The sequence below is a fragment of the Pygocentrus nattereri genome, chromosome 5 (assembly GCF_015220715.1).
Source record: "Pygocentrus nattereri isolate fPygNat1 chromosome 5, fPygNat1.pri, whole genome shotgun sequence".
NCBI lineage: Eukaryota > Metazoa > Chordata > Actinopteri > Characiformes > Serrasalmidae > Pygocentrus > Pygocentrus nattereri.
In genome coordinates, this window is record NC_051215.1 from 38165569 (window position 1) to 38171466 (window position 5898).

A 5898-nucleotide genomic window follows, 5' to 3' on the forward strand; every position below is an offset into this window, starting at 1 on the left:
AGCTCAACTATTATTTAAGTACCAACATGTGCTTGCTTTGGTGTATCACATCTGCCTTACATTTTAAAGAGTAAAGGATAATGGCTTTATAATAAATTGGATTAAATAGGGAGATCAAGCTTTAAAGCGGAACAAATATTCCAGCATCTAGTGAACAGTGGTGGACTAAGTACAAAAATCATGTACTTGATTCACAAGTGGTGATACCCAAGGTAAAATATTACTCCAGTAAAAGTAGTTCCTCCATTTAGACCTCCACTTGAGTAAAAGTACAAAAGTATTTGCCTTCAAATGCACAAGTAGTGAAAGTAAAAGTACTAAAAGATTCATTATAACTCTAATGTCCTATTACCATTTTTGTAACAAGACTCGCTTCATGAACTCATTTTAGGTGAAAATACTCCAGTGCCTCTCTTGGTAAAGTCTTTTAATAGAATGTGATTAATTAGTCTGATGTCTATTAAAATGATCACAAGCACAAAACACTCAATGCAAACAGTTTCCATCAGGTAGAACTGAGTGGCTCTGAAATAACCTTTTTAGAAACAAGCAACGTTTCAGTTTAAAATGTATTTGCAACTTAGTTACAAGTTTAAGTTTAATAAAAACTTGCTTTAATCACAGGTTCACAAATGAGTTTTCCTTTATTATACTGCATCTGTAGGTCTCTGTTCATAAACATAAACTAGCAAAAACAAATTTACTATAAAATGAAATACTGTTTCACATATGTCATTCACAACTGCATATGTGTACTTATTTCTATATTGTGGTCTATTTACAGAAAGTTAGGTTAGAGTCAGGAGTTTCTACCATCATTTATGTTGGAATAGACACTCCCAAAAATGTACACTCTTACACTATAATTGAACCATGTGCTGCACTGGGTCGGCATGTCCAACAGGTCAAAACAAGCTCAAAACAAAGTGCCGCCGTGTCCTGATTGGTGTTCTTGCTTTGCGCTTCTTTTGTTTTGACATGTTATGTTTTCATGCACACATAAGCCAAAAGGAATGACTTTGCATAATGTAGTGCAGTAAAAAGTAAGATGTTTGACTTTGAAATGTAGTGGAGTGAAAGTATGAAGTCACATAAAATGGAAATACTTCTAAGTACTGACCATGTTAAGTGAAGTACAGACCCCAAAGAACAAATTATTTGGGTAACACAATGGTGAGTTTCAAGAAAACCTAAGGCTGGCTTTATGCTGTGAAACTTTACATCGAACTTAACAGTTACACAAAGCAGTTAAAAAACAGCAGATAAAGGACATTGTAAAATATCTTATATTTGGACAATTATTTGAATGAACAAAGTATTAAGTGTGAGCATACAGTAAATAAAGCAGAAAATTAAATTGGGAACAACTCAAAGTACCAGGTAGTTATGTGGTCTATCTGTCTGTTTATTAACTAGAAACGAAACTGAATCTGGGCTGTAAAAGAAAGCAATGTTTTCACTATGGCTTTACTCAGTCCTAACCACTTACTTACTTTTACTTACTTACTTTTTGTTTAATTTCATCTACCATAAATTTGGTGTGAGTATTTTTACCCTTACATTACCCAGAATAATTGCTTAGTATTTTGGAGTTTGCCCCACACACTTGCTCCATACACTTATGTTTAATCCGTAGAACTAATACTCTGGGGCTGTAAACGAAAATATTACATCCAATTTTATGTGAGTAATTGAAATGTAAATGGCTTTTTGAGCTAGTCTGTTTGCGTAACATTCAGAGTTGTGGTGTTGCTGTTGTTCCATTTTTTTGGTGCATGAAGATGAGACAAATAGACAAATAGTTCTGGCTGAAGATTCATCAATATTCATTAGTGCTAATTCCAATGCAGTGCAATGCCATTTGGAAGTTCAGTAAAACTTTTGACTTGCATGAGAGCTTAATAATAAAAGCCAAATGTAGCAAGAATGGTGAGATGTTTGTTTGACTCTTACCTGTGTGAAACTTGAGGCATGAGTGTGAGGATCTGGTTACATTGCTGCTTGCTATGATGATGTACTTTATAAAGTGTCATGCTGTTTTCATATTATGTGTTGTTATAACAAAAACAGTACAAAATAATATTTTGTTAATTAGCAGGAAAAGTAAGATTTGATTGCATAATTCACTTGAAAGAAAAGCAAAGACAACAACTGTTGCTAACTTTGGCTGATTTTGAAGAAACTGACTGTGCTCATGAACAAAGAGCCATTTGAGAGACAAACGGTTCTTGCTGGTGTGCTGAATCAAATAATTTGACTCACTAAAAAGGGAGCAGTCATCTACACAACGCCTGTCCTGAAGAGCCTTCTGCACTAGAGTTTAGTGTTTTGCCTGATTTCATACATCAGCATACTATAATGAGGTTATTAGTGAGCTCTACACATCCTAAATTAGTTGTGTTATCCCATATGCAGGAGGGCCTCCAGGACTGCAGTTAGGAGACACATAGCATATTGTTGCTACCCAAACATTCTTCACACCTTCACAAAAGTAACTTTGTAGGAGAAGAAGAAAAAAGTTATTAACTTTAATGTACATAAATGAAATTAAATGATTATTCCAAGAATTAAAAAATATCTTTTCTATGGGTGAATTCTTTGTACAATGTATACACAATACAGAGGAAAGCTGACATTTTCAAGATGCTTAAAGACAGTGGAGTTATAAGGTTTTGATATGGTAGCAGTGACACAATGGAGTCACCTGTCTTAACATTGTTTTTGAAGTAAGGTCAGCCGAGTTTTAGACCATGCCCAGACACTGCCCACCTGCAGAGCTGCTGGCTCATGATGAATGCAACAAATGCACCCTTTTTTTTATTTTTAAAAATTTTAGATTTTTAAAATTCCTGCAAATTCTTTTTGATATTGAGCAGTAGATTTATTTTAGCTGCTTCATTCACACATCATTCAAAGCCTCCACTACCTTTCTAAAACAACCTGCCATAGTATCCTGAGGTCAAGGCAGGACAGACGTATTCAGCAGTGTTTGCCTTTTTGTTTTTTAGCTGCTCCAGAACTGCTTTGGCAGCATACTTAGACTCATTGTTGTCAATGCTGAAAGATAGACGTCCTCTCAAGTTTCAGTTTTCTGGCAGGAGAACAGTATTTTTTTCCACATTTACTTTTCCTTCTGGCCTCTCAGATTCCCCAATGCCTGCTTAAGAAAAACACCTTTTGAACCAGATTACACAGTGTAGGTAACAGCTTTAAGTGCGCTGTGGTGAATGAGTGACCAAAAGGGAACCAGAATCACAGCATTAAAGAAAAGCTGTGAAGTATGTTTGTGTGTTTGTGTGGCTGCTTGACTGTGTAGGACCCATGAGTGTGAATGCAAATGGCTCTTGTACAGTCCCAGTCCAGTGATCAATCCTGGCAGGTTGAGCTCCAACAGGAGCCTAATGTATTCAGACTAATTAAAACGTGCCAGCGGGAAACTCCAGAAACCCCGCTATTAAAACAGATACTTTTAAATGCAGCGCAATTAAATTTCCCATTGGCACACGTGGCCCTGAGACCATCTGCACCAGTAGCAGAGTGCTCACCCTCGCCGAGTCGTTTCAAGTTGTGCTCTGCAAACCAAGCTGAACTCTGCGGCCCTGTGTAGCCGCAAAGGAGCGTGCCGCTCTAATTATGTCATGATACTTTGCCTCTGTTTAAGGAAATGTCTGCTTGAGTTCTCCTGATTGTTTTGGCAGAGGACTCTCAGCTGAACGCATAATCTGGATATCATTAATCTGATAAGGAACTGCACCAGGACGCTCTGACTAAGATGAATCCATTTCCTACTAACTCTCATGCTGCTTTTGAGAGGTAACTATTATAAATTATTCACTGTGTCAAATGGTAGCATTTCTCCACATAAAGAGGAAAAAATGAAACAGAATAATTCCTGCAGTTGCTTCACCCAGTTTTGTTTAGCTGGTGATCCAAATGAAGGTACTGTAAGCCATGCTGCAGAGAGGAGATAAGAATGGCTTGAAGCTTACGACAGCTCTGATGTACACAACAATGTGTGACTCTGATTCAGACTCAGCTGCAAACAGTGAATTTCCAGTCTCAGCCAAAGCCTACATGTTTTTACCCCCCCCCCCCCCCCCCAAAAAAAAACTGTGACTTCTTTGAAGCTTCACTAGAATTGTAGGCTTTATTGATTTGACATACGCTTGAAAGAATGGCTCCTTCCCTGAGAAATAAACATGCTCTGACTGTTTACATACAATGGACAATCACTGCTGCATCTCAACTTCAAAGGTAATCAATAAAAGGTAAATGATCATTTTAGGTCAAAGGTGCTTTTAACAGTTCTTTTGTAGAGAGCGTTCTGTTAGTGAGGGTAAAGTGGCCAATTCTTCTTTATAAAGCGGACAGTTCAGGTCCTAAAATCTGATTGGCTAAGCCATATTTGAGCTGTTGTCAAATTAAGCAATAAGCCATGAGAGGCATGTGTGTTACTGTGATTTTACCACAAGAAGTGGTAAAATGGCATGGCATGACATGGAATGGATATTATACGCACTTCATGACCTTTAACTTTTAACTTTGAAAATAACTTTTTGTTGTATAATAATGAACATGTCATAACAAAACACTGTCTTTACTTTATAAGTACTTTTTGGTCACCAAGTTACCACTACAATGCTAATTTTCTTTAGCACCACTATGTCATTTCCAGTCTTTTTAAGCACCAAGCTACACCAGTACACTTGGTGATCCATGCAAACATGACATTACAATGTTATTTCAATGAGGATTTTTTGTGACCTGGTGTAGTAATATGGAGTTCAGTTGTTGTGAGGTGGTTAGTGTGCTTAAATGGAATATGGAATGGTCAATCAGACTGTAGGACTGAAGATACTCATTTTACAATACTCGATACCATACTAAGAATTAAATTTCTCAGCGGAATACTTGTTTATATCAGTAATTATTAATAATAACCTAAATTATTCAGTAGAAAATAGTGTATTTTGTCATATTTTATGTTGCTTGCCATTTTATAAAAGCAATAAGGCACTCAATAGTGTGTGTTAATGTAATTTTATCAGGCCAAAGGGGATTTTAGGCTTCACGTCCTGCCTGAAGCCTAAGCAAAAGAGTACCCTTTCCAGTGAAAACAAAACCCAAGTAACGCACGCCCTCGAGTGGCTTATTGCTTAAGTTTACTCTTGTTCCAGGTGTTAAATGAATACAGGCTGAAGTAATCACTGAGTGCTTCAGGAGTGTAGGCTTTATTCCAAGAGATTCTTGGCTTCTGAAGCTTTGCTATCTGTATGTCATGACCTGATGTTCCATTATACCATTAATTCTTGGCACTGATTTTTTAAAAAATCAACTAATCTTTATTTAATTTGCGGCAGTGTCTTAGATTTTCAGACTAAGGAATAAGGAATTCAAGTGTAATCAAATAGGTTTAAGAATACAGTCTAAATTAAGCCATACAGGTTGATAATTACTGTACAACATATGTATGATGTATCACATTTGGAAGGTGCAGGATAACATCCTCAGCCATTGTTAGTGGAGATTTTGATAGCAGCGCTCTACCCTGCTGATTCTGCTGTGCAGTTGCCCGGCAGTGGTCTCACAACAGATCGCTTCTGACCCACAAGCCCCTGCCAGCCGATTTACATAAATCACACTCCAGATCTGACAGTTACTAGGCAGCACGGGCAAATAGCGACTCATCTCCAAATGGAAATCAGGCCACCAACCCAGAGAACATCAGGCCTGCTACTGTGACAAATGTGGCAAGAAAGGAGTTTAACTGTTTCCTGTTCCTGCCTGTGTCAGAGCCTCCTTTATTAAAGGTTTGCATTTAGTTAATGCACAAGTGGGAACCTAAAATCTCTTAAATCAACTTTTTTGCTCAAGTGAGAGAAAGTAGTCTATATTTTG